Source organism: Perognathus longimembris, chromosome 3 (assembly GCF_023159225.1).
Source record: "Perognathus longimembris pacificus isolate PPM17 chromosome 3, ASM2315922v1, whole genome shotgun sequence".
In the NCBI taxonomy this organism is placed as follows: Eukaryota; Metazoa; Chordata; class Mammalia; order Rodentia; family Heteromyidae; genus Perognathus; species Perognathus longimembris.
Window position 1 is genome coordinate 32,027,998 of NC_063163.1, and position 17,874 is coordinate 32,045,871.

Below are 17,874 nucleotides of genomic sequence, written 5' to 3' on the forward strand. Positions count from 1 at the left end.
ATAGTGCAACATCTTTGATGACACATATTTGTTATTTCTCATTTTTACTCTAAATGTCATAAATTATATTCATATATTTGAACTATTTCTCTAGTGTGGTATTTGACATTCCATATATATTTCCCATGTAGTTGTTTCTTTTGTAAGCCTCTAAGCACTTCAAAAGCCTTTTATATTTTAGTGAACATTTCCAAATCTGTATTTGTGTTGTTTTGATATACCAAGTAGTGCAGTACGCTATAGAGACTGTCTAACTTTTTCATTTCAGCAACACATAGCAATATTTTTTAAAAGATATAGCATATATAAGAACTCAGGGGATTCAGTACAAACCAAGAACAGAAGAGCAATGGACCTTTAAAAGGCCTAGAATGTTTTTTTGTTTTTGTTTTTTTTGCCAGTCCTAGGCCGTGAACTCAGGGAGCCTGAGCACTGTCCCTGGCTTCTTTTTGCTCAAGGCTAGCACTCTGCCACTTGAGCCACAGCGCCACTTCTGGCCATTTTCTGTATATGTGGTGCTGAGGAATCAAACCCAGGGCCTCATGTATAGGAGGCAATCACTCTTGCCACTAGGCCATATTCCCAGGCCCTAGAATGTTTTTCATAAAGATTAATATTACCCAAGTGTGGAGGTGCACCTCTTTAGTCCTAGCACTCAGGAGCCTGAAGCTGGAGGATTGTGAATTTGAGGCCAGCCTGGGCCACATAGTGAGATTTTATGGTTTTTTTTTTTAAAAAGGATTTTTATAAAAGATTTTATATATATATACATAATATATATCTTTTAAAAAAAGAAAAATGATGATGATGATATAATGATGGTGGTGGTGGTGCTGGTGCTGGTAGTAATGATGGTGAAGATAATTAGAATTAATAGCTGAAAGTCACCCGACTGAGTCCTAGGCAAAATTCTGGCTATACCTCCAATATTCCTTTATAATCATCTTCTTCCTCTTGTTATTTTCGCTTCTTTATTTTGAGGACAGTACAAATCCTTAACTCACGAGTTATTTATTACAATTTCAGACCTCCAAAGGATATAAACAGTCTCAACTCTAATGGAAAATTCCAGATAATGAAAAGTCTGAATTGATGTAGATAAGGAGCCCCACCTCATGCTCCATCACCAAGATAGTCAGGGGATAGAGTGACATTTTATGCAAAATCTAAAAGATGACCATCAAGTGACACAAAAAGGCAATCAAGAGGTCATTTACCTAAGAATATCCCAAGAGATTCCCACCATAGATGAACTTTTTAAGACATACAAATCAATTTTTGTGTGACATATTTTATTTTATTTTATTTTTTTATTTTTTATTTATTTATTTTTTTTTTTGGCCAGTCCTGGGCCTTGGACTCAGGGCCTGAGCACTGTCCCTGGCTTCTTCCCGCTCAAGGCTAGCACTCTGCCACTTGAGCCACAGCGCCGCTCCTGGCCGTTTTCAGTATATGTGGTGCTAGGGGAACCGAACCTAGGGCCTCATGTATCCGAGGCAGGCATTCTTGCCACTAGGCTATATCCCCAGCCCGACATATTTTATTTTTAATCACCTAAAGACCTACTTGTACCCACATACCAAATGAATCATCACAATTTAATGTAGCTACTGGATTTATTTCAAGTTCCCCATACATGGTTATTGAAATAAAAACCAGTGACTTTTTAACAACTTTACCTATAATTTCAGAAGCATATGCAAAAAGAACTGGCTCTTGCAATATAAGGCCATGCAGATTTTACTCATTTGGTACATTTCAATTACTAAACTCTTCCACAATACCATATTCCCCATAGCCACTGAACAAACACTTTAAGCTGTTTAGGATAGAGGACATATCTCTGTTGTGTTCAAAGAATGACCTATTTACATTACATAGGATTATCTGTTGTCATAAAGAAGTGGAAATGAAATTTTTGTAAACTTTCAAAGCCTCCCTGAATTTTAGGTGGCATAAGAAGCTAGGAGAAATCTAGGTTCTATTACTAGCAAAGAATATGACAGTAATGAGAATATTCAGATTAGAGAGGTTGTGGGTTTCTGAATTTTAGCAGCACCAAACAAAACAAGACCTATAAGGATGTTTTCAAATAGTTGCATTGTAGATACACCTGTTGGTAGAGGATAATAAGCTGAGTGAATTCTATAATGTTTTTCTGTGGCTCTGAATAAAGAAAATAGGCCACATAACATTTTTGAGACAAAATACCTTCCAAATATTCTTTAAAATAATGCCAAAAACATAAGATAAAAATTATTCCTACATAAATATTAATCATACGTTATTTATTAGTGTAATCCAGATGTGCCCAGGTACCAACAGGCTCAAAGGAGGCATCTTTGATGTTTGTAGTCAAAGTGTGTTGTCACTCTTTATACCATAACCACAGACCACAAGTGGTCCCTCTCATGAAATAATTCATCACGATTTTGCAAGGCTCCTTCAATATCTATACAACTCATAAAAAGTAAAACTTCTATTCTCCCTTCTCTTTTGATCTGGTGGATCTCTTGCATTTTTCTTGTTGTTGTTTTGTTTTGTTTTTGGTGTCTGTCCTGGTGATTGAACTCAGAGTCTGGGCACTATGCCTGAGCTTTTTTTTGCTCAAGGCTAGTGCTCTACCACTTGAGCCACAGCTCCACTTCTGATTTTTGGGTGGGTAAGTGGAGATAAGAGTCTCACAGACATTTCTGTCCCTGCTGGCCTCAAACTGTTATCTTCAGATCTCAGCCTCCTGAGGTACTAAGATTACAAATGTGAACCACTGGCATCCAACATCTCACTATTGATGAGTTGCTTCAGTAACTTTTTGGAACATGCTTATTCTCTATTAAGGATCATCTGTTACTACCTCCAAGTGTGCAAAAGTGTATGACAAACAGTAATATTTCCCTCACAATTTTTGAGCATTACAAAATTCCAAATTTCAATTTCGAAGATGAGGCTAGATTTCAATAAGCAAGGCGGCTTCTTTTTTTTTTTTTTTCAAGGCAGCTTCTATATACTGTTTCTCTGTCTCTCTCTCTCTGTGTCTCTAACTCTGACTCTCTCCCTCCCTAATTTTCCCTTTCTCCCCATTTTTCCTCTCTCTAATTTTCCCTTTCTTCCTTCTCTCCACACCTACCATCTTTCTATCCATCTATCATCTACCTAGCTCTCTTACTGTTTGTCTTTATGGCCCAATTACTATGAAGAAGAAGAGCAGATTGATCACATGAAGTTGTCAAAGCTCACAGCCTTAGTTATGACCCAAGGATAAATTACCACCTACTACCAGACTAGTGGGTGAATGAACTTGCTTCAAGTGATTCTGCTTTTGGCCTTTGAATCTTCAAACTGAGGCTTCAAGTATTGTGAGCCTCCTGTGTCCTGTCAAATTTCTTAACCAAGAGAACCATGTAACAGAACAAGCCATTTAAAGGTAAGTTTTGAAAGAGTTAGGCAGCCAAAGTAACTTGAAACTAGCAGGTATAGATCACCTACTCAGTACTGGGCACTCTTGCTAGGCTCCTTATTTGTATCATTTCCCTTAGCCTGCGTGATGATGCATCAATATTTGCTTTATGCTGTATTATTAGATACATATGTGATTTGTTCTGTGTCAAGTTTTTAGTCAGTAATGCAGTTCTATGATATTTCATTGTCCCTTGGGAAAAATAAGCATTACTTTAAGATGTTCTATTTTCTAGCTCTGTTCCCAGAAATGTCCAGTACTGTCTGATCAGTACCAAGCAAAACTACTATGAAATCATAAAGACCTAGTTCACTCTGGATGCTTTTCTTTTTTATTGTTTGTTAGTTTGTATTTGGGAGGGTGAGGGAGAGCACATAAAAGGTAGAACAAGGATGAACAAACACAGGAATAATAACTAGACACTATGTGGAAAATAAACTGGGTATCTTATGGGTGGGAACCAGAGGGAAAGGCTGGGAGAGAGTGACAGAAGGGGAGACATGGTTCAAAACGAATTGTATTGATTGTACCTGATTCATGTAAGTGTAACCCCCCTGTATATCAAATATTAAAAAATATTTTTAAAAGTTGGTTTGATAATGAAAAGTATTTAAAAATCTGTTTTAAAAATTATTACAATTACACTTTAAACTGCCTTCTATTTAGTAAAACACTTTCCTCAATGTAAGAATACAAATAGAAAATATGGGAAGATAGTAAAATTATATATGCATATACATAGATGCTGATATATGTTTAATTTTATTATCATTGGCGCTACTTATTATCAGAGACATATTTCTACTGCAAATATAAATTGTATGATACATATTATTATTATTATTGAAATACTTGTGACAGAAATTGAACCTCATGCAGTTGAAGGCAACAATTCAAACTGCATTGTTTTATCGGTCATCAGCAAATGGAACAGATGCAGTATTTTGTTGACAGATAATATTCCGTGGTATATTGGATCTTGAGCTAGAAACACTGGTGAATATTAAAGTCATAAATAATTCAATCCTTTGTAGCATCAGTGTATGACCTCAAAATAACCCTGTTCAATCTGAAGCCACAGTAATGGCCCAAAGTTCGGCAGGGCCAAATCATACCCTGCCATATATAGTAACAGAATATAATATAGAATTTCTACAAAGAAAATACTGTTAGCATAATAATGAGGCATTAGCTGAAATGCACACAGAGTTGTTGACCTGAAACAAAAAATCCACAGAAAGGATATGTTTTGAAGGATGCTGACAAAGTAATTAAAATAACTAGAGAAATAGACCTAGCTTAAAACTTAGCAAGTGGTAAGTCCTGTCTTAGTCACTTAACCTCTAATTTATGTTCCCTGATCCTTACAGACTATTTTAATATTCAGTCACTCACCAGAGTAAATTCAGGGCATTGCTTTATTTAATTCCAGTGATCTTACCACAGTGCCTCTAACCCTATACCAGACAACATGATTTCCATAACACACTAACCCTGTCTTCTCTCTGCTGGCTCTTTAGTTACCATGCCCTTAGCCTTGAATGCCCCTCTTTGCCTCTGTGCATCAGCTATCATTTTTGTGTCACACAGACACGACTGCTGCCTCCTTTCTGTTCACATACCATTTGAGACTCAAAGCTATTTTTTGAGTCAATGCCTTCATCTGTTCAAAGACATCTACCAAATGGCAAAATGATCACCATCATCATAACAGTAATGAATTATATTAAGTGTATGATCCTGCCTGTATTCGTGAGAGTACATTTAAATTAATTAAACCCACTTAAGTTAATATGCAAAAATTTAAGTATGAAAGTGAATGTGCTCTTACCATTGCAGCAAATACTATGTTTATTATAAATAAGAGATTAAAAATACAGCACTTATTTAATATCTTTAGAGATGGTGGTTAATGATAAGGAAATAGGAACCATGCTAGAGTAGTATTTACTGCAGTTCCTGGCAAAAATAGCACCATTTTATTTAGCCCTATACTAAATAATATGAAAGACAATATTCCAAAATATATATCTATAGGCTCCCATGAAACACAATTATACAGCAAAGCCACAGTTCAAGACGTTCAGTGTCTCATAACATGAGAGGGCAAGGGAGCAAGGCATCGAATCTGACTGAGCTCCTGCTTCTGGTCCCTAAAGTGCTTGAAACATTTTTACATTTTTCAGCATAAAACTCAGACTGAGGAAGAATTTATTCTGGATAATTGCCTGAATAATAATTTAACCTTATTCTTGGCCCTGGACAGTAATAATAATGAGGTGCCAAATGCTAAAAGCTAGAGTCTGGATACAGGACAGTGACTGAATGAAAGGGAAATGTCTGCATAGTGTAGAAAAGTCAGAAATCTTTCCCAGGAGAACTGGAGGGTTGTTCTGAAACAGAAGGGGGAAATGAATCTTGTCTTTCTCAGGTATGCCAACCTCTTTGTCTTATGAAGACTGGAGATACTTGTCTCCTCCCCTAAATGAAAAGGCAAAGAAACCCTAAGAAGCAGCTTTTATGCTTAAAGCAGCATAGAAAGGGTAGAAGGTAGGACATGAGCTGCAGTCAGAATCCTCTCCATTATCACTGCTCTTTATTTCTTCTTGAATTTAAGCTCTTTTCAGAAATGTCAAGCAAACAGCCAGGATGGTACTACCTCCAAATGCACATTGTATCTATAAATAGAGTGTGTGTGGGGGGGTGTGAAGCAATGATGATCCTTATTATATATAAACTGTAAGGCTCTTAAATTTCAAGGCTTTTAGGAAAGCCTAAGTAAATTCATTCATTCTGAAATTTAGACCTTCCAGCAGATGATAGTTTTAAAATGGATGATTCTGACTTTAACAAAGTAAAATGAGTTTTCTCAGCTAGTATTAATAAATGGAATTGCATGTAATGGACAAAAATGTAAAAAGATTAATAAGGCTTTAATTTTATTTATTTGTGCCTCAGACTTCAAACTACTTAGTATATTTGTTGTTATTGTAGCATTATATAGCTGTTCTTTAATTTTTCATTTTATGAACAAAAATCAATATATATGCACACATGTATATGCATAGATACACATGCATTTGTTTATATGTGCACTTACATATACACATGTGTACATACTTATATGTTTATATGTGTTTGTACATTTGTGGATGTGTATGCATATAGAGAGATGGAATACAACTTCCCTATGTTAGATGAGACAAAGGAACACAATATCCTGAGCAATGCAAATTCCCAAATATATCAACTGTTATAAATTCTCAAATACTGGCCCTAGCTGTGGCATTTGCTGTTCTGCTGATGAATTGTAAAGGGTTAAAGGGTCGTTTATCTGTTTTTAACTCATCTTTAAACAAGCACAGTGGCTCAAGCCTGTAACCTTAACTACTTGGGAGGCAGACTGGGGCATCATATTTCAAGGCCAGTCTAGGATTAATACATTGCTCTAACCCAATGACTAGGTATGGTGGTTGCTGCTTGTTATACTAGCTTCAAGGGAAGCACAATGGCTGGACACAGGGGAACATGTCTATCATCCCCAGAGACACCGGGAAGCACAAGTACCAACCCAATCCATCTTGGACATAAAGAGATAAGTGAAGACTTTAAGTTGAAAATAACACACACACACACACACACACACACACACACACACAAAGTTGGATGGCTCTAGTGATAGAATGTCTGCCTTGCAAGCTTAAGGTCCTGAACTCAATCCCCAATATCATAACAAAACAAGACAAAACAATTATTCATATAGGTGGCATAAAGTGGTATTAATCTAGGGATCATAGTAGAGTTCTAGAATGAGACAGATGTGTTACAGAAACACAGTGCTCATTACAGGAAATGCACTCTCACTTTAATAAACTCGATCGTTCCCCCATTCCTTCGCTGATACTGTCCTTAGCAAGGTCACCACAGACCTGTACATTTCCAAGTCTAGTGCTCAATCTTTCCTTACCAAGTCCTTATTAAGTCTGAGCACAGTTGAGCCCCTTTTCTTCTCGGATACACACTCTCATTTGGCTTGTAGAAGACAATATTCTCATGACTTTTCTCCTGCAAGAAAGACAACAACTTTACAGAATTGACCTATTGGAAGGTTTAAAAATATGTATTTATTCTCAGGAAGGCACTCTTTGCTAAAACACTGTAATCCAAGATGCCCAAGGAGCTATGATCTGAAGGCTTGTGATATTATAAAAAAAAAAACAAACTTGTCTGCATCATGCTAGAGAAATGTAAACAGAGCAGAAAGTAGGAAACAGCATGAGATGCAATTGGCACTTAAAAGAAGTATGATGGTCAGGCGAATATCTCCTGTTTGAATTCTCTTCCCGCTAAAGAGAATAAGTGGATAAGTACCTTAATTGCACATATTCATTGAGCATGCTGTTTGGGGGCCAAAAGCTGATTAGTTGTAGCATCTTCATCTGCAGACCATACACTCAAAGTACTGTGAGACAAAGGCCAAAACAAAGACCCTGAAATTGAAGTATGAGCATATAAAGAAGAAATTGAAGGTAGTGGCTAAGAAATATAAATTCCCTGCCCAGTTTCTACAGTGAAAGACTAAGGATTTAGTGAATTAACCCATGAAATTACAGACTGAATCAAAGCCAACTAAATTGTTAAGAAAATGGCAAATCCAAAGAAATTTCAAGCTTCATAAACAAAAGTTGGTAATTATTCCATTCCAGGTCCAAGTTATCCCCATGCCTGTTTTCAAGGATGTTGTGGTAAGTGATAAAATTTGGCTATAGTGGAGGACTTTCTGTGGTGTAAATATTCCCACTCTGGCCATTTTAAACTACCGTGTGTGCTGCCAAATATAGAATTAAGAAGATATGTATGTAATTGGCTCTCACAGAAAATAGGCTACTAAGACAAACATCCATCACAGAGTCTTCTTCCATTGTGTTTATTATCTATGGAGGAAGCTAGACTTTGGACTATTCTTTAGGTGACCAGAGGCAGACTATTGATTTTCTTTTTTAAAAAAGATGTAGAATGAAAGTGTGACCCTGGTTGATCCAGTAGAATGAATCTAGGACTTCTGGAGTGAGGAGTTAGGTAATTTTTTCCCCTCCTTGTCTTGAATCTCAACAAATTTAAACTGAGATGTTGGAAGCAAATTGAGGCCTTGAAATGGTATCCAACAATGAACAATATGATTGCAAGTGATAAATTATTTTATCCCTTGATCAAGTCAAATCTGAATAACTGAGGTTACATATGCCAATAAATCCTTCATCTATTTGGATAGGATTTTCTACTTTGTATATCCAAGTACTTCTCCAAGCATATTCTGAATTATAGGGAAACAAATCACTATATTTTAGGAGTTTTATCATTCAACATGCATGATTCATCAGATTCCCTTAGTCACAATCTACTTTTTAATTAAATAGAATACCACCATTTCATAAAAACACAAATCACATTTGGGAAAGATAGAATACTGATTACTTTATTCCCTATTTGATACCTTTACAGAAGCTTCATAAATTTAATGCATAAAATAAACACCAGCATGCTTCATGTGTACCAATTTAAATTGAAAAGTGGATTTCCAGTAGCTGGTTTCTGTGATATTGCCCCAGCCCTGTCATCTAGGTTCAAAATTTCCAGTGCCATGACTGGTTTGCTTCTACTATGTTCCACTCAATTTTATTGGCCAGTCAGACTTTGTCACTATATAAATCAAGATGATAAATACTTCATATAATTAAGTAATTTATATTATCAAATAGGAGAAAGACTTGCATGCTCTACTAAAATATCCTATTTTGCCATGTCAGTAGAAATAATTTGAAGCAAGCCAACCTGTTTATGTCTTTCAAATCAAAGGGCTGACATTGGTCAAGTTGAACTGAAATCCCTTTGGACAACTAGTTAAAGATAATTTTTAGAAAGTATAGTAGAAACTTCCACTTAGTCAAATTAATCCAAAAGTATTAATGACTTCTTTTGAAGTACTAAATTTCAAACAAAAACAAACAAAAAAAATCACTGTGTTAAGACACATGGAATTTTGATTCTAACAAAGCTTCATTTACACTAAAAATGACTGTCACTGGATATAGGTCAATTGCAATTCATAGATAAGTTAATATACCTGCTCCTTACAAATAATGTCCTATAACAAAATAATATATTTGATCTTTGATTGAACAAGGATGCTACATGTATCCTTTTTCTTCAATAATATTCTTTAACATTTCATTTTCCCATTCTCATATTTATGAGGAATTATTTCTCCTACTATATGAGGGTGAAGTAAATTTCAATACTGGATCTTGGAGTATCAGAATTTAGTAATCTCATACAGACTAGAGATAACCAAAAGAAAGAAGAGAATGTGATAAACAATAAGGAAAGAAATCAGGCACCAAACTTGTACCCTAAGAAGAAGCATTTAGGTACTTGATGAGATGTAAAAACATAGGGAATTTGTTCTTGGTTTTCTGTGCTAAAGTTAAAATAGCATTCTTTTAGACGTCAGAGGACCCTTTGGACAGAACAGATAAAATTGAGTTCAGCACCCCAACTTCCTATTTTCTTGAGACAGAACTAGATTTATCCCACCTCTTCAGTAAAATGCACAAAAGAGAACTATTCTAATCACTCAATTTTTTAAAATTCACTGTTTCTACTCTGCATTGGAATTGCCTAAGCATATTGGAAGTTTGCCTAAAGGGAAACTGTGTTGGGGTACACTTAATTTAGGTTTGGGGCATACACACACACGTGTATGTGTATACATATATATGTTGGCGATGGCATATATTGCTATAGTCTGAAGGTACTTTCCTATATAATCATTATTACGAGCTGTCAAATGATTTTCAGGAATCTTCCTAAACTTGCTGCAGACCCACCCAACAGCGTACTACAAAACCACCTATGAAAAATTACTTGAATGCTATCAAATCCAGGAAATTTCAAATGTCTTGAGATCCTATAGCTCATGTATGAAAGAAGTTTGATAGAGGTTCCCAAATTTAGCAATAGTATTAAGTTTGCACTTGAACTTCATCCACAAGAACTATGAAGCAAAAACTGTTTTATATTTCCCAAGAAGAATAAAAAAGCTTAAATCAAGTACTTTAGATGAAAGGCTGATTTGTCTTTATCTTTCCTGGACTTAAAAATTTGCATTCCAAAAATTACTATCATAGGAATAGATAATCTATAACTATGAATCTAAAAATTGGAAGGAAAAAGTAGTATATTTTGACTAGCTGTAAGAAATAAGAAATTCAGGGCTGGGGATATAGCCTAGTGGCAAGAGCGCTTGCCTCGTATACATGAAGCCCTGGGTTCGATTCCCTAGCACCACATATACAGAAAATGGCCAGAAGTGGCGCTGTGGCTCAAGTGGCAGAGTGCTAGCCTTGATCAAAAAACAAGCCAGGGACCAGTACTCAGGCCCTGAGTCCAACGCCCAGAACTGGCCAAAAAAAAAAAAAAAAAAAAAAAAAGAAAGAAATTCATAATTCAATAGTACTTTATTAATTTTCTAGTTTTTATGGTCTTTGTGGTATTTGATTTGTGGTGATTTCCATCATCTGTAGAAATAAATATGTCCTTACCAAATATTAAATTCATAATTTTATTTTTTTCCTTAATGATGCTTTCTACTTCCAGTCCTTATTTTATGAACTTCAGGACACAATAAACTTGGATTTTCACATGCCTTCAAGAAAATAACAATATAATTCTTCCTGAATGCTAAGTTAAAAAAAATTCTTATCATCCAACAGTTTCCAAATATCTAGGTGATTTGCTGAACTTTAAAAAATATATCTCATGAAAACATTTAGCATCAGATAGCCATAATCAATGTGTGACATTCCAGGAACAAACACATGAGAATCTGATTTAGAGGCCCTGCCAATTCAGCAGGCATGAAATCTCATTTGTTTGAAAGTTCAGTTCTACTAAAAATTAAAGGAAGTTTTAAATTACTCTAGTTATCATAGAAAATCATTTCTGGTTCCTTGCTTCCTTATCATATGATTCTTCTCATCTAAACACAGTTCTTCCTTTACATTTTTATTCAATATCTTTGGGCTAAGCATAAAGAAGTCACTATCAATTTCTCACCAGTTTCTGAACATTCCTAAGTTGAAATTATTTTAGAGTAGTTATTCATGGGGTTTGCAAGTTAAAATGAAAAAGCACTGAAAATCAATTTCATTATAAGCTTTGATGTAAAGGGATGTTGCAACAGAAAAAAAAAAAGAAACTTGACTGGTTGGTAGGTGGCATTTACTTATTTTTTTCTAGAATGCTACAGCACAGCAGCTTTTAAACCACTGAAAAACCCAGCTGGTGATTTTCTGAATACATTCCCTGTACATAATCAGGGAAGTCTCAGCTTGACTGGGTGTTTGCAGAGAATTCACTGAAAAGAATACATCTGTATTATTTCATGGCAGTGACTTCATTTATAGCATTATGCACTTCTGTTCTCATAGTGGCTGCTTGCGTTAACGATCCTGTTCCATCGCAGTTTGGTTATTTTCCCTGGTGGGTATCCAAAAAGTGTGACTCACTAACAAACGGTTCTCAAAACCCTAAGGACAGCTCAAAATTCAATGTTTACAGTATTTAATGGGCCAAAAATCTAAGGTTTAAAAGCAATGCATCTACAAGCAATGCAATGTAGAGAATTGCAATTGACACTCAGAAACTTGAATACACTAAAGTGATCGTGGCATACTAACTTCCATGAGCAGAGCCTTCTTCCCTAGCTCTTCTGACTCCAACTAGTAAAAAGAATCAAGGACAAAAATGGTGTCCAAGACCATCAAGTGGAAGCTTTGGTGTTAGAAAAAAAAATTACTTTAAAAGATTGCCAAGTAGATTGCCATCCACTATTCTTCCTGAAACACTGGACTAGATTTCCTCACTCTGTTTACCCTCATGAGTGTATCACAGCAAAGCCTGAGGGCATTTCCTTTGCAGGACCCAAAGTTAAACAGTGCTGTCTCCCTAGAGAAAAAACATGGAGAACAGCCCTGATGCAATAATGAGTAAGGAGGAAGCCAGCTCCTGCACCTGCTCTGTAACATTTACATCTCCACCAATACCTGAATCTTACCTTGGGAAAAGACAGAGATAATAGGACTTTCTCAGACAACAAAAATGGCCACCATTGCTGGGTGCTGGTTCCTCATGTCTGTAACTGTAGGTACTCAAGAGGCTGAGATTTGAGGATTGCAGTTTGAAGCCAGCCCCCACAGGATGGCTGTTAAGACTTTTATTTCCAATAAACTATTCAGAAAAGATTGCGAGTGGAGCTCAAGTGGTAGAGTGCTAGCCTTGAACAAAAGAAGTTCAGGAACAGAACCTAGGCCTTGAGTTCAAGCCCTAGGACTGGGACAAAAAGAAAAAGGGCCACCGAGATCTGCCTAATTAGCCATGTCATCCTTCAGCTGTAACTCCACACTATAACATTTAATCCCACAGTGGTTGTAATGTCAAAACAACCATCAACATAGTCCATGAATATACACTTAGACTCTTTTTCTGTCACTGGGTTTAATAAATCAAAATAATCTTGAAAGTTTCTTTATCTTTCTTTGTCCCTTCCTTCACTTCTTTTACCTGCTTGCTTGAACACCAGAGGGGGACTGAGAAACATTTGAACCCATCAGAGGACATCAGCACATCTTTGTTTTAACTTCCTTTAACATGAACATGTTTTTAAGTTTTTATTATTAAATACTTGTACAAAGGGAGTACATTTCCATAAGTCAGGCTATGAGGATAGTAGTTCCTGGTCAATGCTTCCTTTCTTTCTCCCTTATTTTCCCTCTCTCATCTCTACCCTCAAGTAATAGTTCAGTTTTTACATAATGCATATTGAATATAATAAATTTGCTTACTCTTCCTCCCTCCATTCCTTGGATTCTTCCCCCCTTTTACCAACCCCCAAAATATGTTTCCACTTGCTGGTATTTGTTTTCATACATAGTACTTTAGTTGTTTGAAGGAGTAATACCTTTGGATTCCTCCCCTAAATATGCCCTCCTTTAGTCAGTTTGTTTAGAACTCTTAAGGAATGCAAACAATAAAAGTTCCAGGCTAGGAATATGGCCTAATGGCAAGAGTGCTTGCCTCCTATAAATGAAGACCTGGGTTCGATTCCCCAGCATCACATATATAGAAAAAGCTGGAAGTGGCACTGTGGCTCAAGTGGTAGAGTGCTAGCCTTGAGCAAAAGAAGCCAGGAACAGTGCTCAGGCCCTGAGTCCAAGGCCCAAGACTGGCAAAAAAAAAAAATTCCAAATATTATACTCAGTTTAGAGCATTTTCTAGTAGTTACTTAAATGTATTTTCTCTTAGAAACAATTAGTGGAAGGAGAATAGTGCATGGTAGAATGACCACCTGTAAAACAGAATAAATTTCATATAGACTTACTAATACAATCATTTATGCTTCACTTCTTGACTTCTAACACAAATTTATCTAACTTTAAGCACAAATTGAAAAAGTTGTCTCAATTCATTTACAGTAGGTCAAATATGTTAAAATTAAATGGGATACACCTAACTATACATTTGAGAGATAATTCAGAGAAATACTTATATAGTCTATGGAACTGTTAAACTTATCTTGTACTTATTGTACTCAAATTAATCACTTTATTATCTTCCTCTTACAATTATCTATTCTTAGTTAAACACATGGTTTATAATATATTAAAGGATGATGCCTGAAAATGAGAATTAGATAAGCTTACGATAATGATCAGTAAATCAAATTAACTTGACTAGATTAAAGATAACAGGATAAAAACTATTTTACAAAGAGACAACAAATTGAGAATGTTAAGTACATTCTCTGTGTTGTAATTTATGGACTTTTTTGCCAGATAAGCAAGACTTTGACCTTGGATTTAGAGAATTACTTCTCGGGGGGTATGAGGGACAAGGTAACAAACTGTACAAGAAATGTATCCAGTGCCTAACGTATGAAACTGTAACCTCTCTGTACATCAGTTTGATAATAAAAATTTGGAAAAAAAAAGAATTACTTCTCAAACTGTTGCTGCTAATGACCTTGTGTTAGAAATAGAGAAAGATTTATACATCTTTGTGTATTGGAATTTGAGAAGTTGGGGACCAGTTATGGGTTTCTAGTCCTTGAATTCACTCCTCTGAATGTAATGATGGGTCCAGATGTGAGCACTTGGCCTAAGATAGACTATATTCTCTTACCTCTCTGATGCTGCAATTACAAGGAATGTCCCAGAACCTCAGTATGAGCCTCTTTGTTGTTATTGTCTGTTGTGGGGCTTAAACTAGGTGTCTGGGCACTGTCTGGAAGCTCTTTTGCTCAAGGCTAGTGCTTTACCACTTTGAGCCACAGCACCACTTGTGGTTTTCTGGTGGTTTACTGGTGATAAGACAGATCTTCCTTCAAAGGCTGGCTTTGAAACACAATCTTTAGATCTGAGCCTCTTGAGCAACTAGGAATACAAGCATGAGGCACTAGCACCCAGTAAGTATGAGACTTTAAAAACCTGCCCCAGACTCTTTTTTTTTTCTTCAAATTTTTATTATCAAACTGATGTACAGAGAGGTTACAGTTTCATACGTTAGGCATTGGATACATTTCTTGTACTGTTTGTTACCTTGTCCCTCATACCCCCCTCCCTCCTCCCCCTTTCCCTCCCCCCCGGAGGTGTTCAGTTCACTTACACCAAACAGTTTTGCAAGTATTGCTTTTGTAGTTGTTTGTCTTTTTTTACCCTGTGTCTCTCAAATTTGGTATTCCCTTTCAATTTTCTGCATCCAATACCAGTATACACGGTTTCCAATATACTCAGATAAGATTACAGAGATAGTGTAGGTACAACAACAGGAAGGTGATACAAGAACATCATCAATAATAGAAGCTACATATACACATGGGATGTTGAAAGTAGTTACAACTGTGATATAACAATTGTTTCCATAACATGGAGTTCATTTCACTTAGCATCATCTTATGTGTTCATAAGGGTATAGCTATTGGGCCTTGTGATGCTCTGCTATGACTTGCCTAAACCTGTACTAATTATTCCCAATAAGGGACACCATAGAGTCCATGTTTCTTGGGTCTGACTCACTTCACTTAGTATAACTTTTTCCAAGTCCTTCCATTTCCTTACAAATGGGACAATGTCATTCTTTCTGATAGAGGCATAAAATTCCATTGTGTATATGTACCACATTTTCCTGATCCATTCGTCTACTGAGGGGCATCTGGGTTGGTTCCAGATTCTCGCTATGACAAATTGTGCTGCGATGAACATTGTTGTGCTGGTGGCATTACTGTGATTTTGTTTGTGGTCTTTTGGATAGATACCCAAAAGTGGGGCTGCTGGGTCATAGGGGAGTTCTATATTTAGCCTTCTGAGGAATCTCCATACTGCCTGCCAGAGTGGCTGAAACAGTTTACATTCCCACCAACAATGAAGTAGGGTTCCCTTTTGGCCACATCCCCTCCAACAATTGTTATTGTTAGTTTTATTGATATATGACATTCTTACTGGGGTGAGATGGAATCTCAATGTTGTTTTGATTTGCATTTCTTTTATGGCCAGTGATGTAGAGCATTTTTCATATGTCTCTTGGCCATTCTCATTTCCTCATCAGAGAAGTCTCTTTGTAAGTCTTTAGCCCACTTGATGAGGGGGCTATTGGTTCTTTGTGGTTTTGTTTTGGAAGAAGGTAATTTTTTTTAGTTCTGCATATATTTTAGATATGAGGCCTTTGTCTGTTGAATGTCCGGTAAAGATTTTCTTCCAGTCTGTGATGCCCCAGACTCTTAAGTTCTCTATCTGCATGACAAGAAAACTAAGAAGTATCTCTGCATTTGACTACTGTTCCTTTCATTGACCTCCAAAGTTGCCATCAAGATCACCAATGACTTCAGGTTGATGATGGGCCATTTAGTCACAAAGAACAAATTAGATACTTAGGATGGAACAAGGTGGACATAATGGGCAGCATAAAACATTCTTGGCATTATCCCTGGCAATGCCTATGTCTCCAGATTGACAATGTTTATCAATCCATATTCAAAATACTCTGACTCCTCACTTCTACCTCGGTTGTTACTATCCGAGTATAGAACTCTATCATATCTTACCTTGCCTACTACATTGCTTCCCAGTGGGTCATAGGGTCTCTTCACTCCTCCTATACAATCACTGTGAGTTTGTAATATTCCTTTGCAAATTAATATTTTCTTTATACACATTTGCAACTTGGGAAAAAATAGATTTGAAGTGTCATTGTTTTCCAATGCTTTGAACACTTCTCATGTCAGAGTTAATTTTTTGAAATATTTTATAGAAATCCCTATAAATTGTCTGGGGCTGATAATTTCTTAAAAAAGATCACTTTTTAACAACTGTTATTTCTTCTTAGAAATTGTTATGTCTACCTTTCTATCTTTTTATGGTAATTTATTCATTTCATCCAGGTATTTCAATTTATTTGCATAGTGTTGAGCAAAGTAATCTCAGAGTTTTTGGTCTATCCTGAATCTGGAGTGACTTATGCAATGCCATTTAATTTATATTGTTATACTTTCCTTCTGTGTTCCCTTTATTGAACTAGTTATTTTGTGTACTCCATTTTTTGCCTCCCAAAATGTGTTTATTTATCCATTTTGTTTGTCTACGTTTTAATTTTGCTTTTATCTTCTTAACCCAGAGTTTCATTTTCTTCATTTTACTTTGGTTTTCCTTTGCAATTTTTATTTTGACAGTTGTTAAGCTCTCAAGTCAGATGTTTTACTTTATTTATCTCTTTACAATCCCGTGTGTCCCCATTCACAATACAGACCAGGCCCAGGCCTGGGCTGAGGTAGGTTTACTCTGCTTCCTTTTTTTCTACTGTCAGTGTGAGAACATAAAAGTCCCAACTCAACTATTTTAAATTCTATCTTTTTTAAATCAATATAAATATTTAGGGCTAGGACCCCGTGAGAGAGAATTTGTAATTGTCATTATTTAACAGTGTATAGAATATTTTTTTGAATTGTGCAATTCAGCTTTTATTTCCTTCTTGGCCCAAGAAAGAGCTTTTAAATTGCCATACAAAATATCCCTTTTGGGGGCTGGGAATACGGCAAGAGTGCTTGCCTCATATACATGAGGCCCTGGGTTCGATTCCTCAGCACCACATATACAGAAAATGGCCAGAAGTGGCGCTGTGGCTCAAGTGGCAGAGTGCTAGCCTTGAGCAAAAAAGAAGCCAGGGACAGTGCTCAGGCCCTGAGTTCACGGCCTAGCTAGGACTGGCCAAAAAAAAAAATATATATATATATATATATATATATATATATCCCTTTTTGATTCTGATTTACTTCTACTTACATTGGATTGTGATTGCAAAGTTGTTTG

General features: G+C 36.1%; 1 pseudogene; it reads right to left on the reverse strand.

Moving 5' to 3' along the window:
* Positions 1–17,287: 17,287 nt before the first annotated feature.
* On the reverse strand, positions 17,288–17,390 carry LOC125349787 (annotated as a pseudogene).
* Positions 17,391–17,874: the final 484 nt, after the last annotated feature.